The sequence below is a fragment of the Cavia porcellus genome, unplaced genomic scaffold, assembly GCF_034190915.1.
Source record: "Cavia porcellus strain 051 isolate PalLab524CR breed Dunkin Hartley unplaced genomic scaffold, mCavPor4.1 scaffold_45, whole genome shotgun sequence".
Lineage (NCBI taxonomy): Eukaryota > Metazoa > Chordata > Mammalia > Rodentia > Caviidae > Cavia > Cavia porcellus.
Genome location: NW_026947528.1, coordinates 5,037,047 through 5,056,473, shown reverse-complemented (window position 1 = coordinate 5,056,473; position 19,427 = coordinate 5,037,047).

Below are 19,427 nucleotides of genomic sequence, written 5' to 3'. Positions count from 1 at the left end.
AACCAAGATAATGCTAGATAGCTTATAAGCAGCAGGTTTTACCAGAAGTCAAATGTAACATGGTGAAAGGGAAACCCTTAGAAAAGGAATGCAAATGCCCCTTTCACCAAAAATCCCAGGTATTTTCTCATGGCATGGAATATTTAGACTCCACAACTCATGTAGTGAACCCAGGGACCTGGATCAAGTGTGTCTACTTTTCTGTTGTCCTCTTTTTGGAAACAGCATCTTATGTAGTTGTTGAAAGAGGCCTTGAGATAAATTCGTAACCCAAGATGGACTGGAACTCCCAAGGATCCATCCACCTCAGCCCCCAGATTGCTGGGATTATAGGCATGAGCGGCCATGCCAAGCATGTGCACAGAGATTCTTACATAATTTGTGAAATCCCACTACTGGTCTATAGGTAGCTTCTGTGCTTCAGACTTTAGGAATATGCCTCTCTTTGTTTTGGCTCCCCTTGTTCAGGTGTCCATTTCTATTGTGATAAGCTCCCAGGCCCCAGGCAAGGGGGTGGCTGCCCTTCCTCTGGTGTGTCCTTGGATGATTACAGCCCAGGTGAACAGGGTTCAAATATATTGGATCCTGTGCATTTGAAGAGGAAATGAGTAAAGATTCATGAGTCAATGTGGACATGCCAGGGAATTGAGGGGCCATGATAGAGACAAAACTTCAGGCCATGGGCTGAAGGCTGAGGCTTCTGTACCTCTAGCTTCTAGAATGGTGGGCCTGCTGAGCAATTGTGTGCTCTCAAATGTAATTTGATGGGTTTTGTTTTAATTTATTTTCTTTTTTGCTTTGGTTTTTTACATGGAAGGAACAGTACCATGGTTTGACGAAGCTGGAGTGTCTTACCTAAGAGAAATTTGAAAAAAGGGGCACTTCAGTAGCCAAGAATTTCTGAAATGCCCTTGGCGTTTTAAAAACAGTGACATAAACTTCAGCGGGTCATGTCCATGTCTCTTTACAAAAGATTTTACCTCCTATTTCATAGGAATTACTGTTTCTTTGAAAGGTCAACCTGCACTGAAACAAAGATAATCCTTCCTTTCCTCATTGGGATTGAAACCACATCCTTTGTTACTTATATTTTCTTACCCAGAAACACTTGGAGATGAATACAGCAAGAGTTTCCCATTGGTGGAAATTCCACGGAGACACATGAAGTAATACTGCACAACTTCAAGTGAAGTGTACTGTCCCTTGACAATGGCAAGTCTGCGCAAAGCTCTAGTAACTGAAAATCTTAGAAAGTCTGAAAGTGAGTGAATGAAAATGGGCCTCTCCACATTTGGACAGGGCCTATCCTGAAGCACACATCTGTGGAAAAAGTAATTATGAGAGACGAATGAACTCCCAAAACGGAATGGAAATTTTCTTGTTTAGGCCTGGAACGCTATGGCCTGGAGCCCTGTGGTTCTAACTGGATGAGCAAAGTGTGGGCAGAGAGCAAAGTAAAACACACACCATTTATGGAACTCGATATTTAACCAGGTGTCCAGAGTAGTGGCAAACTGTACTTGTGTCAATTTGCTCAAATCCTGTCTTCACAAGAAAGTAAATTCCAGCACGACCAGTGACTAGAGGAGGACACATTTCAAAGGACTTGTAAAAAGTCCAACACTGAATTTAGCCCAACACTGAATTTAGATGAAAAGTAGCAGAGTCTGTTTCTCTTTCAAGTTTTAATAGGAGAAACTTATAACATGTAATAGCTGTTACATGAATAACTTCAGAGCTTTTGGAGAGGTCTGAATCTCTATGAGTGAGGGCTTCCCTGACTCACAAAGTTAAAAATAGTAAAACAAACAATTTGAAAAACCAATCAACCAATAAAATACAAACACTAAGTCCAAAGGGGTTCCCTGGTTTTAAAACCACTTATGGAATGCACAACCATTGAAGAGGCTTACTCTGCATTCTGCTTTACTCAGGCCCGGTACATGAGCAAGTGTGAAAGCAAAATTCAAAATGTTATGTGAAGTGACCATTTCATTGTTGAAACCATGACCCAAAAGACATTTTCTCTTTTGAAACTTCATACATTATCCATATATGTTCTCAAAGGGAAGGAATACACAGGATTTAGGCTGAATTTTTTTTTCAGTATTTTGTGTTCCACCAGATTTATTTGAAGATTTCCTGTCCTACATCCACCGCCCAATGCAGAAGGCCACACATAGGAGAACCAACATGAGAAGTTCACTTCTACAGCCTGATTATATCATCATGGGAATATAATTTTCCTTTCGTCATCAAAGATTTTTACATCAGATTAACCAGCTCTCTTGCTTTCCCATGTTTTTCCCTGGTTTTTGTACCTTGAAATGGTTGTGCACTCTTCTCCGGCTTGATATCCATCTTCCCCTGTATTTCCAAACATTTTCATCTGGGAAATATGTAAAGATCTTATTCGGGGCTTGTTTCATTGTTTTCAAATATCTGCCCTTGAAATTCAACTTCCACCACTGTCTCTCATATCCAAAGCTATGTGCTTGCAGAGGATTTCTGCTGAGAAATTTCACAGAAAGCTCTTATACTGCAGGTGAATGATGCCAGCAAGTCTTGACTGAATAGCTTAGGGAACAGTACTCAGCCAAATGACAGACATGACAAGGGAAAAGCGTATGCTCAATGATAGGACATGGCAGAGATCATCTGCCAGGCCCTGGCATATTTCATATCCCATTGAAAGTACATCCATGTGTAGATTGGCAAGCATTTCCATCCACAAATTCTGAGCAGTGAAGCCTTCAGAGAGAATATTGTGGCACACCAGGCCAAGAATATTCATCCTATTTAAAACTTGCCCTACAAGGTCCTCTGTGCCACTGAGGTCTCCATGGCAACGCCCAGCATTGTGACTCAGGTCTCCTACTGCACACTTGTGTCCTAGAGCCTAAAGTCTAGCTAAAAATGGTGCTCAGCCAATTGCAGCCCAGTGTGGTTTCCTGGCAACCACAAGATTGTGGATTTCTGTGAACTGTTTCAGCCCAACTCTGCAGCTTTCCACCTCATACAACCACAGCCATTCCAATCATGCAGTATTTGATTAGTCTCTCTATGTTGCCTCAGAATTTTTTTTACAGTTGTAGTGATCAAGAAAATTTGACATATTTTGAGAAGTGGAGGGAAGTAATTGAAAGACCTTTTGGTCTGTCTGTGGTCGATGGGTTCCAAACTTGACTACCCCAGTCTTTTAAATTTTCAAACCTAGAGCCTAAAATCCACCTCACAGTGATGTTCAGCCAGACTCAGCCCAGTGTGGTTGCCTGGCAACCACAAGCCTGTGGGTTTCTGTGAACAGTTTCAGCCCAACTCTGCAGCTTTCCACCTCATAAAACCACAGCCATTCCAATCATGCAGTATTTGATTAACCTCTCTAAGTTGCCTCAGAATTTTCTTTGAAGTTGTGGTGATCAAGCAAATTTGACATATTTTGACAAGTGGAGGGAAGTAATTGGCTCTGTCTTTAGCTCTGTTGGTGGTACTTGGGGTCCAAACTTGACTAGCCCAGTCTATTCAATTTTCAAACTTAGAAAGCCAAATGTTTCAGGGGAGGAAAGAAAATGCCACAATGATTTGGGTTCTGCCAAGTTTCTGGTGGCTTGGGAAGCAAACCTGCAAACCATACATGCAGTCTCTGCTGGATTACTGCCACCATGGTAGTATCAGTTAGCACTAAAAGCCAGCAACCAGAAGATGAGTCCCAAAATGAAAGTGAATCCTTGCATTGCATGAATATTTGGAGTGCCTGCTTCAACTATCCAGCTTCCTCGGGGATCACTTGTCTGCAATCGCTATTTCAAGGAGGTCTGCAGCCATTCCAGCATAACCCTGAACACTAAACATGAGGTACTAGCTCAATACCTAAACCAACATAATGCTAGATAGCTTATCACCAGCAGGTTTTCTCAGAATTCAAATGTAACATGGTGAAAGGGAAACCCTTAGAAAAGGGATGCAAATGCCCCTTTCACTAAAAATCCCAGGTATTTTCTCATGGCATGGAATATTTAGACTCCACAACCTATGTAGTGAACCCAGGGACCTGGATCAAGTGTATCTACTTTTCTCTTGTCCTCTTATTGGAAACAGCATCTTATGTAGTTGTTGAAAGAGGCTTTGAGATAAATTCGTAGCCCAAGATGGACTGGAACTCCCAAGGATCCATCCACTTCTGCTCCCAGATTGCTGGGATTATAGGCATGAGCGGCCATGCCAAGCATGTGCACAGAGATTCTTACATAATTTGTGAAATCCCACTACTGGTCTATAGGTAGCTTCTGTGCTTCAGACGTTAGGAATATGCCTCTCTGTTTTGGCTCCCCTTGATCAGGTGTCCATTTCTATTGTGATAAGCTCCAAGGCCCCAGGCAAGGGGGTGGCTGCCCTTCCTCTGGTGTGTCCTTGGATGATTACAGCCCAGGTGAACAGGGTTCAAATATATTGGATCCTGTGCATTTGAAGAGGAAATGAGTAAAGATTCATGAGTTAATGTGGACATGCCAGGGAATTGAGGGGCCATGATAGAGACAAAACTTCAGGCCATGGGCTGAAGGCTGAGGCTTCTGTACCTCTAGCTTCTTGAATAGTGGACCTGCTGAGCAATTGTGTGCTCTCAAATGTAATTTGATGGGTTTTGTTTTAATTTATTTTCTTTTTTGCTTTGGTTTTTTACATGGAAGGAACAGTACCATGGTTTGACGAAGCTGGAGTGTCTTACCTAAGAGAAATTTGAAAAAAGGGGCACTTCAGTAGCCAAGAATTTCTGAAATGCCCTTGGCGTTTTAAAAACAGTGACATAAACTGCAGCGGGTCATGTCCATGTCTCTTTACAAAAGATTTTACCTCCTATTTCATAGGAATTACTGTTTCTTTGAAAGGTCAACCTGCACTGAAACAAAGATAATCCCTCCTTTCCTCATTGGGCTTGAAACCACATCCTTTGTTACTTATATTTTCTTATGCAGAAACACTTGGAGATGAATACAGCAAGAGTTTCCCATTGGTGGAAATTCCACGGAGACTCATGAAGTAATACTACACAACTTCAAGTGAAGTGCACTGTCCCTTGATAATGGCAAGTCTGCGCAAACCTCTAGTAACTGAAAATCTTAGAAAGTCTGAAAGTGAGTGAATGAAAATGGGCCTCTCCACATTTGGACAGGGCCTATCCTGAAGCACACATCTGTGGAAAAAGTAATTATGAGAGAGGAATGAACTCCCAAAACGGAATGGAAATTTTCTTGTTTAGGCCTGGAATGCTATGGCCTGGAGCCCTGTGGTTCTAACTGGATGAGCAAAGTGTGGGCAGAGATCAAAGTAAAACACACACCATTTAGGGAACTCGATATTTAACCAGGTGTCCAGAGTAGTGGCAAACTGTACTTGTGTCAATTTGCTCAAATCCTGTCTTCAAAGAAAGTAAATTCCAGCACGACCAGTGACTAGAGGAGGACACATTTCAAAGGACTTGTAAAAAGTCCAACACTGAATTTAGCCCAACACTGAATTTAGATGAAAAGTAGCAGAGTCTGTTTCTCTTTCAAGTTTTAATAGGAGAAACTTATAACATGTAATAGCTGTTACATGAATAACTTCAGAGCTTTTGGAGAGGTCTGAATCTCTATGAGTGAGGGCTTCCCTGACTCACAAAGTTAAAAATAGTAAAACAAACAATTTGAAAAATCAATCAACCAATTAAATACAAACACTAAGTCCAAAGGGGTTCCCTGGTTTTAAAACCACTTATGGAATGCACAACCATTGAAGAGGCTTACTCTGCATTCTGCTTTACTCAGGCCCGGTACATGAGCAAGTGTGAAAGCAAAATTCAAAATGTTATGTGAAGTGACCATTTCATTGTTGAAACCATGACCCAAAAGACATTCTCTCTTTTGAAACTTCATACATTATCCATATATGTTCTCAAAGGGAAGGAATACACAGGATTTAGGCTGAATTTTTTTTTCAGTATTTTGTGTTCCACCAGATTTATTTGAAGATCTCCTGTCCTACATCCACCGCATAATGCAGAAGGCCACACATAGGAGAACCAACATGAGAAGTTCACTTCTACAGCCTGATTATATCATCATGAGAATATAAATTTCCTTTCATCATCAAAGGTTTTTACATCAGATTAACCAGCTCTCTTGCTTTCCCATGTTTTTCCCTGGTTTTTGTACCTTGAAATGGGTGTGCACTCTTCTCAGGCTTGATATACATCTTCCCCTGTATTTCCAAACATATTCATCTGGGAAACATGTAAAGATCTTATTCGGGGCTTGTTTCATTGTTTTCAAATATCTGCCCTGGAAATTCAACTTCCACCACTGTCTCTCATATCCAAAGCTATGTGCTTGCAGAGGATTTCTGCTGAGAAATTTCACAGAAAGCTCTTATACTGCAGGTGAATGATGCCAACAAGTCTTGACTGAATAGCTTAGGGAACAGTACTCAGCCAAATGACAGACATGACAAGGGAAAAGCGTATGCTCAATGATAGGACATGGCAGAGATCATCTGCCAGGCCCTGGCATATTTCATATCCCATTGAAAGTACATCCATGTGTAGATTGGCAAGCATTTCCATCCACAAATTCTGAGCAGTGAAGCCTTCAGAGAGAATATTGTGGCACACCAGGCCAAGAATATTCATCCTATTTAAAACTTTCCCTACAAGGTCCTCTGTGCCACTGAGGTCTCCATGGCAACGCACAGCATTGTGACTCAGGTCTCCTACTGCACACCTGTGTTCTAGAGCCTAAAGTCCAGCTCACAATGGTGCTCAGCCAGTTGCAGCCCAGTGTGGTTTCCTGGCAACCACAAGCTTGTGGATTTCTGTGAACTGTTTCAGCCCAACTCTGCAGCTTTCCACCTCATACAACCACAGCCATTCCAATCATGCAGTATTTGATTAGTCTCTCTATGTTGCCTCAGAATTTTTTTTACAGTTGTAGTGATCAAGAAAATTTGACATATTTTGAGAAGTGGAGGGAAGTAATTGAAAGACCTTTTGGTCTGTCTGTGGTCGATGGGTTCCAAACTTGACTACACCAGTCCTTTAAATTTTCAAACCTAGAGCCTAAAATCCACCTCACAGGGATGTTCAGCCAGTCTCAGCCCAGTGTGGTTGCCTGGCAACCACAAGCCTGTGGATTTCTGTGAACAGTTTCAGCCCAACTCTGCAGCTTTCCACCTCATAAAACCACAGCCATTCCAATCGTGCAGTATTTGATTAACCTCTCTAAGTTGCCTCAGAATTTTCTTTGAAGTTGTGGTGATCAAGCAAATTTGACATATTTTGACAAGTGGAGGGAAGTAGTTGGCTCTGTCTTTAGCTCTGTTGGTGGTACATGGGGTCCAAACTTGACTAGGCCAGTCTATTCAATTTTCAAACTTAGAAAGCCAAATGTTTCAGGGGAGGAAAGAAAATGCCACAATGATTTGGGTTCTGCCAAGTTTCTGGTGGCTTGGGAAGCAAACCTGCAAACCATACATGCAGTCTCTGCTGGATTACTGCCACCATGGTAGTATCAGTTAGCACTAAAAGCCAGCAACCAGAAGATGAGTCCCAAAATGAAAGTGAATCCCTGCAATGCATGAATATTTGGAGTGCCTGCTTCAACTATCCAGCTTCCTCGGGGTTCACTTGTCTGCAATCGCTATTTCAAGGAGGTCTGCAGCCATTCCAGCATAACCCTGAACACTAAACATGAGGTACTAGCTCAATACCTAAACCAACATAATGCTAGATAGCTTATCACCAGCAGGTTTTCTCAGAATTCAAATGTAACATGGTGAAATGGAAACCCGTATAAAAGGGATGCAAATGCCCCTTTCACTAAAAATCCCAGGATATTTTCTCATGGCATGGAATATTTAGACTCCACAACTCATGTAGTGAACCCAGGGACCTGGATCAAGTGTGTCTACTTTTCTGTTGTCCTCTTTTTGGAAACAGTATCTTTTGTAGTTGTTGAAAGAGGCCTTGAGATAAATTCTTAGCCCAAGATGGACTGGAACTCCCAAGGATCCATTAACCTCAGCCCCCAGATTGCTGGGATTATAGGCCTGAGCGGCCATGCCAAGCATGTGCACAGAGATTCTTACATAATTTGTGAAATCCCACTACTGGTCTATAGGTAGCTTCTGTGCTTCAGACTTTAGGAATATGCCTCTCTTTGTTTTGGCTCCCCTTGTTCAGGTGTCCATTTCTATTGTGATAAGCTCCAAGGCCCCAGGCAAGGGGGTGGCTGCCCTTCCTCTGGTGTGTCCTTGGATGATTACAGCCCAGGTGAACAGGGTTCAAATATATTGGATCCTGTGCATTTGAAGAGGAAATGAGTAAAGATTCATGAGTTAATGTGGACATGCCAGGGAATTGAGGGGCCATGATAGAGACAAAACTTCAGGCCATGGGCTGAAGGCTGAGGTTTCTGTACCTCTAGCTTCTTGAATGGTGGGCCTGCTGAGCAATTTTGTGCTCTCAAATGTAATTTGATGGGTTTTGTTTTAATTTATTTTCTTTTTTGCTTTGGTTTTTTACATGGAAGGAACAGTACCATGGTTTGATGATGCTGGAGTGTCTTACCTAAGAGAAATTTGAAAAAGGGGCACTTCAGTAGCCAAGAATTTCTGAAATGCCCTTGGCGTTTTAAAAACAGTGACATAAACTTCAGCGGGTCATGTCCATGTCTCTTTACAAAAGATTTTACCTCCTATTACATAGGAATTACTGTTTCTTTGAAAGGTCAACCTGCACTGAAACAAAGATAATCCCTCCTTTCCTCATTGGGCTTGAAACCACATCCTTTGTTACTTATATTTTCTTACCCAGAAACACTTGGAGATGAATACAGCAAGAGTTTCCCATTGGTGGAAATTCCACGGTGACACATGAAGTAATACTGCACAACTTCAAGTGAAGTGTACTGTCCCTTGACAATGGCAAGTCTGCGCAAAGCTCTAGTAACTGAAAATCTTAGAAAGTCTGAAAGTGAGTGAATGAAAATGGGCCTCTCCACATTTGGACAGGGCCTATCCTGAAGCACACATCTGTGGAAAAAGTAATTATGAGAGACGAATGAACTCCCAAAACGGAATGGAAATTTTCTTGTTTAGGCCTGGAACGCTATGGCCTGGAGCCCTGTGGTTCTAACTGGATGAGCAAAGTGTGAGCAGAGATCAAAGTAAAACACACACCATTTAGGGAACTCGATATTTAACCAGGTGTCCAGAGTAGTGGCAAACTGTACTAGTGTCAATTTGCCCAAATCCTGTCTTCACAAGAAAGTAAATTCCAGCACGACCAGTGACTAGAGGAGGACACATTTCAAAGGACTTGTAAAAAGTCCAACACTGAATTTAGCCCAACACTGAATTTCGTTGAAAAGTAGCAGAGTCTGTTTGTCTTTCAAGTTTTAATAGGAGAAACTTATAACATGTAATAACTGTTACATGAATAACTTCAGAGCTTTTGGAGAGGTCTGAATCTCTATGAGTGAGGGCTTCCCTGACTCACAAAGTTAAAAATAGTAAAACAAACAATTTGAAAAACCAATCAACCAATAAAATACAAACACTAAGTCCAAAGGGGTTCCCTGGTTTTAAAACCACTTATGGAATGCACAACCATTGAAGAGGCTTACTCTGCATTCTGCTTTACTCAGGCCCGGTACATGAGCAAGTGTGAAAGCAAAATTCAAAATGTTATGTGAAGTGACCATTTCATTGTTGAAACCATGACCCAAAAGACATTTTCTCTTTTGAAACTTCATACATTATCCATATATGTTCTCAAAGGGAAGGAATACACAGGATTTAGGCTGAATTTTTTTTTTCAGTATTTTGTGTTCCACCAGATTTATTTGAAGATCTCCTGTCCTGCATCCACCGCCCAATGCAGAAGGCCACACATAGGACAACCAACATGAGAAGTTCACTTCTACAGCCTGAATATATCATCATGAGAATATAATTTTCCTTTCATCATCAAAGATTTTTACATCAGATTAACCAGCTCTCTTGCTTTCCCATGTTTTTCCCTGGTTTTGTACCTTGAAATGGGTGTGCACTCTTCTCAGGCTTGATCTCCATCTTCCCCCGTATTTCCAAACATATTCATCTGGGAAACATGTAAAGATCTTATTCGGGGCTTGTTTCATTGTTTTCAAATATCTGCCCTTGAAATTCAACTTCCACCACTGTCTCTCATATCCAAAGCTATGTGCTTGCAAAGGATTTCTGCTGAGAAATTTCACAGAAAGCTCTTATACTGCAGGTGAATGATGCCAGCAAGTCTTGACTGAATAACTTAGGGAACAGGTCTCAGCCAAATGACAGACATGACAAGGGAAAAGCGTATGCTCAAGGATAGGACATGGCAGAGATCATCTGCCAGGCCCTGGCATATTTCATATCCCATTGTAAGTACATCCATGTGTAGATTGGCAAGCATTTCCATCCACAAATTCTGAGCAATGAAGCCTTCAGAGAGAATATTGTGGCACACCAGGCCAAGAATATTCATCCTATTTAAATCTTGCCCTACAAGGTCCTCTGTGCCACTGAGGTTTCCATGGCAACGCCCAGCATTGTGACTCAGGTCTCCTACTGCACACTTGTGTCCTAGAGCCTAAAGTCCAGCTCACAATGGTGCTCAGCCAATTGCAGCCCAGTGTGGTTTCCTGGCAACCACAAGCTTGTGGATTTCTGTGAACTGTTTCAGCCCAACTCTGCAGCTTTCCACCTCATACAACCACAGCCATTCCAATCATGCAGTATTTGATTAGCCTCTCTATGTTGCCTCAGAATTTTTTTTACAGTTGTAGTGATCGAGAAAATTTGACATATTTTGAGAAGTGGAGGGAAGTAATTGAAAGACCTTTTGGTCTGTCTGTGGTCGATGGGTTCCAAACTTGACTACCCCAGTGTTTTAAATTTTCAAACCTAGAGCCTAAAATCCACCTCACAGGGATGTTCAGCCAGTCTCAGCCCAGTGTGGTTGCCTGGCAACCACAAGCCTGTGGGTTTCTGTGAACAGTTTCAGCCCAACTCTGCAGCTTTCCACCTCATACAACCACAGCCATTCCAATCATGCAGTATTTGATTAACCTCTCTAAGTTGCCTCAGAATTTTCTTTGAAGTTGTGGTGATCAAGCAAATTTGACATATTTTGACAAGTGGAGGGAAGTAATTGGCTCTGTCTTTAGATCTGTTGGTGGTACATGGGGTCCAAACTTGACTAGCCAAGTCTATTCAATTTTCAAACTTAGAAAGCCAAATGTTTCAGGGGAGGAAAGAAAATGCCACAATGATTTATGTTCTGCCAAGTTTCTGGTGGCTTGGGAAGCAAACCTGCAAACCATACATGCAGTCTCTGCTGGATTACTGCCACCATGGTAGTATCAGTTAGCACTAAAAGCCAGCAAGCAGAAGATGAGTCCCAAAATGAAAGTGAATCCTTGCAGTGCATGAATATTTGGAGTGCCTGCTTCAACTATCCAGCTTCCTCGGGGTTCACTTGTCTGCAATCGCTATTTCAAGGAGCTCTGCAGCCATTCCAGCATAACCCTGAACACTAATCATGAGGTACTAGCTCAATACCTAAACCAACATAATGCTAGATAGCTTATCACCAGCAGGTTTTCCCAGAATTCAAATGTAACATGGTGAAAGGGAAACCCTTAGAAAAGGGATGCAAATGCCCCTTTCACTAAAAATCCCAGGTATTTTCTCGTGGCATGGAATATTTAGACTCCACAACTCATGTAGTGAACCCAGGGACCTGGACCAAGTGTGTCTACTCTTCTGTTGTCCTCTTCTTGGAAACAGCATCTTATGTAGTTGTTGAAAGAGGCCTTGAGATAAATTCGTAGTCCAAGATGGACTGGAACTCCCAAGGATCCATCCACCTCAGCCCCCAGATTGCTGGGATTATAGGCATGAGCCACCATGCCAAGCAGGTGCACAGAGATTCTTACATAATTTGTGAAATCCCACTACTGGTCTATAGGTAGATTCTGTGCTTCAGACTTTAGGAATATGCCTCTCTTTGTTTTGGCGCCCCTTGTTCAGGTGTCCATTTCTATTTTGATAAGCTCCAAGGCCCCAGGCAAGGGGGTGGCTGCCCTTCCTCTGGTGTGTCCTTGGATGATTACAGCCCAGGTGAACAGGGTTCAAATATATTGGATCCTGTGCATTTGAAGAGGAAATGAGTAAAGAAACATGAATTAATGTGGACATGCCAGGGAATTGAGGGGCCATGATAGAGACAAAACTTCAGGCCATGGGCTGAAGGCTGAGGCTTCTGTACCTCTAGCTTCTTGAATAGTGGGCCTGCTGAGCAATTGTGGGCTCTCAAATGTAATTTGATGGGTTTTGTTTTAATTTATTTTCTTTTTTGCTTTGGTTTTTTACATGGAAGGAACAGTACCATGGTTTGACGAAGCTGGAGTGTCTTACCTAAGTGAAATTTGAAAAAAGGCACAATTCAGCAGCCAAGAATTTCTGAACAGCCCTTGGCGTTTTAAAAACAGTGACACAAACTTCAGCGGGTCATGTCCATGTCTCTTTACAAAAGATTTTACCTCCTATTTCATAGGAATTACTGTTTCTTTGAAAGGTCAACCTGCACTGAAATAAAGATAATCCCTCCTTTCCTCATTGGGCTTGAAACCACATCCTTTGTTACTTATATTTTCTTACGCAGAAACACTTGGAGATGAATACAGCAAGAGTTTCAAATTGGGGGAAATTCCACGGAGACACATGAAGTAATACTGCACAACTTCAAGTGAAGTGCACTGTCCCTTGACAATGGCAAGTCTGCGCAAACCTCTAGTAACTGAAAATCTTAGAAAGTCTGAAAGTGAGTGAATGAAAATGGGCCTCTCCACATTTGGACAAGGCCTCTCCTGAAGCACACATCTGTGGAAAAAGTAATTATGAGAGACGAATGAACTCCCAAAACGGAATGGAAATTTTCTTGTTTAGGCCTGGAACGCTATGGCCTGGAGCCCTGTGGTTCTAACTGGATGAGCAAAGTGTGAGCAGAGATCAAAGTAAAACACACACCATTTACGGAACTCGATATTTAACCAGGTGTCCAGAGTAGTGGCAAACTGCACTTGTGTCAATTTGCCCAAATCCTGTCTTCACAAGAAAGTAAATTCCAGCACGACCAGTGACTAGAGGAGGACACATTTCAAAGGACTTGTAAAAAGTCCAACACTGAATTTGGCCCAACACTGAATTTCGATGAAAAGTAGCAGAGTCTGTTTGTCTTTCAAGTTTTAATAGGAGAAACTTATAACATGTAATAGCTGTTACATGAATAACTTCAGAGCTTTTGGAGAGGTCTGAATCTCTATGAGTGAGGGCTTCCCTGACTCACAAAGTTAAAAATAGTAAAGCAAACGATTTGAAAAACCAATCAACCAATAAAATACAAACACTAAGTCCAAAGGGGTTCCCTGGTTTTAAAACCACTTATGGAATGCACAACTATTGAAGAGGCTTACTCTGCATTCTGCTTTACTCAGGCCCAGTACATGAGCAAGTGTGAAAGCAAAATTCAAAATGTTATGTGAAGTGACCATTTCATTGTTGAAACCATGACCCAAAAGACATTTTCTCTTTTGAAACTTCATACATTATCCATATATGTTCTCAAAGGGAAGTAATACACAGGATTTAGGCTGAATTTTTTTTTCAGTATTTTGTGTTCCACCAGATTTATTTGAAGATCTCCTGTCCTGCATCCACCGCCCAATGCAGAAGGCCACACATAGGACAACCAACATGAGAAGTTCACTTCTACAGCCTGAATATATCATCATGAGAATATAATTTTCCTTTCATCATCAAAGATTTTTACATCAGATTAACCAGCTCTCTTGCTTTCCCATGTTTTTCCCTGGTTTTGTACATTGAAATGGGTGTGCACTCTTCTCAGGCTTGATCTCCATCTTCCCCCGTATTTCCAAACATATTCATCTGGGAAACATGTAAAGATCTTATTCGGGGCTTGTTTCATTGTTTTCAAATATCTGCCCTTGAAATTCAACTTCCACCACTGTCTCTCATATCCAAAGCTATGTGCTTGCAGAGGATTTCTGCTGAGAAATTTCACAGAAAGCTCTTATACTGCAGGTGAATGATGCCAGCAAGTCTTGACTGAATAGCTTAGGGAACAGTACTCAGCCAAATGACAGACATGACAAGGGAAAAGCGTATGCTCAAGGATAGGACATGGCAGAGATCATCTGCCAGGCCCTGGCATATTTCATATCCCATTGAAAGTACATCCATGTGTAGATTGGCAAGCATTTCCATCCACAAATTCTGAGCAATGAAGCGTTCAGAGAGAATATTGTGGCACACCAGGCCAAGAATATTCATCCTATTTAAATCTTGCGCTACAAGGTCCTCTGTGCCACTGAGGTCTCCATGGCAACGCCCAGCATTGGGACTCAGGTCTCCTACTGCACACTTGTGTCCTAGAGCCTAAAGTCCAGCTCACAATGGTGCTCAGCCAATTGCAGCCCAGTGTGGTTTCCTGGCAACCACAAGCTTGTGGATTTCTGTGAACTGTTTCAGCCCAACTCTGCAGCTTTCCACCTCATACAACCACAGCCATTCCAATCATGCAGTATTTGATTAGCCTCTCTATGTTGCCTCAGAACTTTTTTTACAGTTGTAGTGATCAAGAAAATTTGACATATTTTGAGAAGTGGAGGGAAGTAATTCAAAGACCTTTTGGTCTGTCTGTGGTGGATGGGTTCCAAACTTGACTACACCAGTCCTTTAAATTTTCAAACCTAGAGCCTAAAATCCACCTCACAGTGATGTTCAGCCAGTCTCAGCCCAGTGTGGTTGCCTGGCAACCACAAGCCTGTGGGTTTCTGTGAACAGTTTCAGCCCAACTCTGCAGCTTTCCACCTCATAAAACCACAGCCATTCCAATCGTGCAGTATTTGATTAACCTCTCTAAGTTGCCTCAGAATTTTCTTTGAAGATGTGGTGATCAAGCAATTTTGACATATTTTGACAAGTGGAGGGAAGTAGTTGGCTCTGTCTTTAGCTCTGTTGGTGGTACATGGGGTCCAAACTTGACTAGGCCAGTCTATTCAATTTTCAAACTTAGAAAGCCAAATGTTTCAGGGGAGGAAAGAAAATGCCACAATGATTTGGGTTCTGCCAAGTTTCTGGTGGCTTGGGAAGCAAACCTGCAAACCATACATGCAGTCTCTGCTGGATTACTGCCACCATGGTAGTATCAGTTAGCACTAAAAGCCAGCAAACAGAAGATGAGTCCCAAAATGAAAGTGAATCCTTGCAGTGCATGAATATTTGGAGTGCCTGCTTCAACTATCCAGCTTCCTCGGGGTTCACTTGTCTGCAATCGCTATTTCAAGGAGGTCTGAAGCCATTCCAGCATAACCCTGAACACTAAACATGAGGTACTAGCTCAATACCTAAACCAACATAATGCTGGATAGCTTATCACCAGCAGGTTTTCCCAGAATTCAAATGTAACATGGTGAAAGGGAAACCCTTTGAAAAGGGATGCAAATGCCCCTTTCACTAAAAATCCCAGGTATTTTCTCATGGCATGGAATATTTAGACTCCACAACTCATGTAGTGAACCCAGGGACCTGGACCAAGTGTGTCTACTTTTCTTTTGTCCTCTTCTTGGTAACAGCATCTTATGTAGTTGTTGAAAGAGGCCTTGAGATAAATTCGTAGCCCAAGATGGACTGGAACTCCCAAGGATCCATCCACCTCAGCCCCCAGATTGCTGGGATTATAGGCATGAGCGGCCATGCCAAGCATGTGCACAGAGATTCTTACATAATTTGTGAAATCCCACTACTGGTCTATAGGTAGCTTCTGTGCTTCAGACTTTAGGAATATGCCTCTCTTTGTTTTGGCTCCCCTTGTTCAGGTGTCCATTTATATTGTGATAAGCTCCAAGGCCCCAGGCAAGGGGGTGGCTGCCCTTCCTCTGGTGTGTCCTTGGATGATTACAGCCCAGGTGAACAGGGTTGAAATATATTGGATCCTGTGCATTTGAAGAGGAAATGAGTAAAGATTCATGAGTTAATGTGGACATGCCAGGGAATTGAGGGGCCATGATAGAGACAAAACTTCAGGCCATGGGCTGAAGGCTGAGGCTTCTGTACCTCTAGCTTCTTAAATAGTGGGCCTGCTGAGCAATTGTGTGCTCTCAAATGTAATTTGATGGGTTTTGTTTTAATTTATTTTCTTTTTTGCTTTGGTTTTTTACATGGAAGGAACAGTACCATGGTTTGACGAAGCTGGAGTGTCTTACCTAAGAGAAATTTGAAAAAAGGGGCACTTTAGTAGCCAAGAATTTCTGAAATGCCCTTGGCATTTTAAAAACAGTGACATAAACTTCAGCGGGTCATGTCCATGTCTCTTTACAAAAGATTTTACCTCCTATTTCATAGGAATTACTGTTACTTTGAAAGGTCAACCTGCACTGAAATAAAGATAATCCCTCCTTTCCTCATTGGGCTTGAAACCACATCCTTTGTTATTTATATTTTCTTACCCAGAAACACTTGGAGATGAATACAGCAAGAGTTTCCCATTGGTGGAAATTCCACGGAGACACATGAAGTAATACTGCACAACTTCAAGTGAAGTGCACTGGCCCTTGACAATGGCAAGTCTGGGCAAACCTCTAGTAACTGAAAATCTTAGAAAGTCTGAAAGTGAGTGAAAGAAAATGGGCCTCTCCACATTTGGACAGGGCCTCTCCTGAAGCACACATTTGTGGAAAAAGTAATTATGATAGACGAATGAACTCCCAAAACGGAATGGAAATTTTCTTGTTTAGGCCTGGAACGCTATGGCCTGGAGCCCTGTGGTTCTAACTGGATGAGCAAAGTGTGAGCAGAGATCAAAGTAAAACACACACCATTTAGGGAACTCGATATTTAACCAGGTGTCCAGAGTAGTGGCAAACTGTACTTGTGTCAATTTGCTCAAATCCTGTCTTCACAAGAAAGTAAATTCCAGCACGACCAGTGACTAGAGGAGGACACATTTCAAAGGACTTGTAAAAAGTCCAACACTGAATTTAGCCCAACACTGAATTTAGATGAAAAGTAGCAGAGTCTGTTTCTCTTTCAAGTTTTAATAGGAGAAACTTATAACATGTAATAGCTGTTACATGAATAACTTCAGAGCTTTTGGAGAGGTCTGAATCTCTATGAGTGAGGGCTTCCCTGACTCACAAAGTTAAAAATAGTAAAACAAACAATTTGAAAAACCAATCAACCAATGAAATACAAACACTAAGTCCAAAGGGGTTCCCTGGTTTTAAAACCACTTATGGAATGCAAAACCATTGAAGAGGCTTACTCTGCATTCTGCTTTACTCAGGCCCGGTACATGAGCAAGTGTGAAAGCAAAATTCAAACTGTTATGTGAAGTGACCATTTCATTGTTGAAACCATGACCCAAAAGACATTTTCTCTTTTGAAACTTCATACATTATCCATATATGTGCTCAAAGGGAAGGAATACACAGGATTTAGGCTGAATTTTTTTTTCAGTATTTTGTGTTCCACCAGATTTATTTGAAGATTTCCTGTCCTACATCCACCGCCCAATGCAGAAGGCCACACATAGGAGAACCAACATGAGAAGTTCACTTCTACAGCCTGATTATATCATCATGAGAATATAATTTTCCTTTCATCATCAAAGGTTTTTACATCAGATTAACCAGCTCTCTTGCTTTCCCATGTTTTTCCCTGGTTTTTGTACCTTGAAATGGTTGTGCACTCTTCTCAGGCTTGATATCCATCTTCCCCTGTATTTCCAAACATATTCATCTGGGAAACATGTAAAGATCTTGTTCGGGGCTTGTTTCATTGTTTTCAAATATCTGCCCTTGAAATTCAACTTCCACCACTGTCTCTCATATCCAAAGCTATGTGCTTGCAGAGGATTTCTGCTGAGAAATTTCACAGAAAGCTCTTATACTGCAGGTGAATGATGCCAGCAAGTCTTGACTGAATAGCTTAGGGAACAGTACTCAGCCAAATGACAGACATGACAAGGGAAAAGCGTATGCTCAATGATAGGACATGGCAGAGATCATCTGCCAGGCCCTGGCATATTTCATATCCCATTGAAAGTACATCCATGTGTAGATTGGCAAGCATTTCCATCCACAAATTCTGAGCAGTGAAGCCTTCAGAGAGAATATTGTGGCACACCAGGCCAAGAATATTCATCCTATTTAAAACTTGCCCTACAAGGTCCTCTGTGCCACTGAGGTCTCCATGGCAACGCCCAACATTGTGACTCAGGTCTCCTACTGCACACTTGTGTCCTAGAGCCTAAAGTCCAGCTAACAATGGTGCTCAGCCAATTGCAGCCCAGTGTGGTTTCCTGGCAACCACAAGCTTGTGGATTTCTGTGAACTGTTTCAGCCCAACTCTGCAGCTTTCCACCTCATACAACCACAGCCATTCCAATCATGCAGTATTTGATTAGTCTCTCTATGTTGCCTCAGAATTTTTTTTACAGTTGTAGTGATCAAGAAAATTTGACATATTTTGAGAAGTGGAGGGAAGTAATTGAAAGACCTTTTGGTCTGTCTGTGGTCTATGGTTTCCAAACTTGACTACCCCAGTCCTTTAAATTTTCAAACCTAGAGCCTAAAATCCACCTCACAGTGATGTTCAGCCAGTCTCAGCCCAGTGTGGTTGCCTGGAATGGCCTGGCAGCCATTCCAGCATAACCCTGAAAACTAAACATGAGGTACTAGCTCAATACCTAAACCAACATAATGCTAGATAGCTTATCACTAGCAGGTTTTCCCAGAATTCAAATGTAACATGGTGAAAGGGAAACCCTTAGAAAAGGGATGCAAATGCCCCTTTCACTAAAAATCCCAGGTATTTTCTCATGGCATGGAATATTTAGACTCCACAACTCATGTAGTGAACCCAGGGACCTGGACCAAGTGTGTCTACTCTTCTGTTGTCCTCTTCTTGGAAACAGCATCTTATGTAGTTGTTGAAAGAGGCCTTGAGATAAATTCGTAGCCCAAGATGGACTGGAACTCCCAAGGATCCATCCACCTCAGCCCCCAGATTGCTGGGATTATAGGCATGAGCGGCCATGCCAAGCATGTGCACAGAGATTCTTACATAATTTGTGAAATCCCACTACTGGTCTATAGGTAGCTTCTGTGCTTCAGACTTTAGGAATATGCCTCTCTTTGTTTTGGCTCCCCTTGTTCAGGTGTCCATTTCTATTGTGATAAGCTCCAAGGCCCCAGGCAAGGGGGTGGCTGCACTTCCTCTGGTGTGTCCTTGTATGATTACAACCCAGGTGAACAGGGTTCAAATATATTGGATCCTGTGCATTTGAA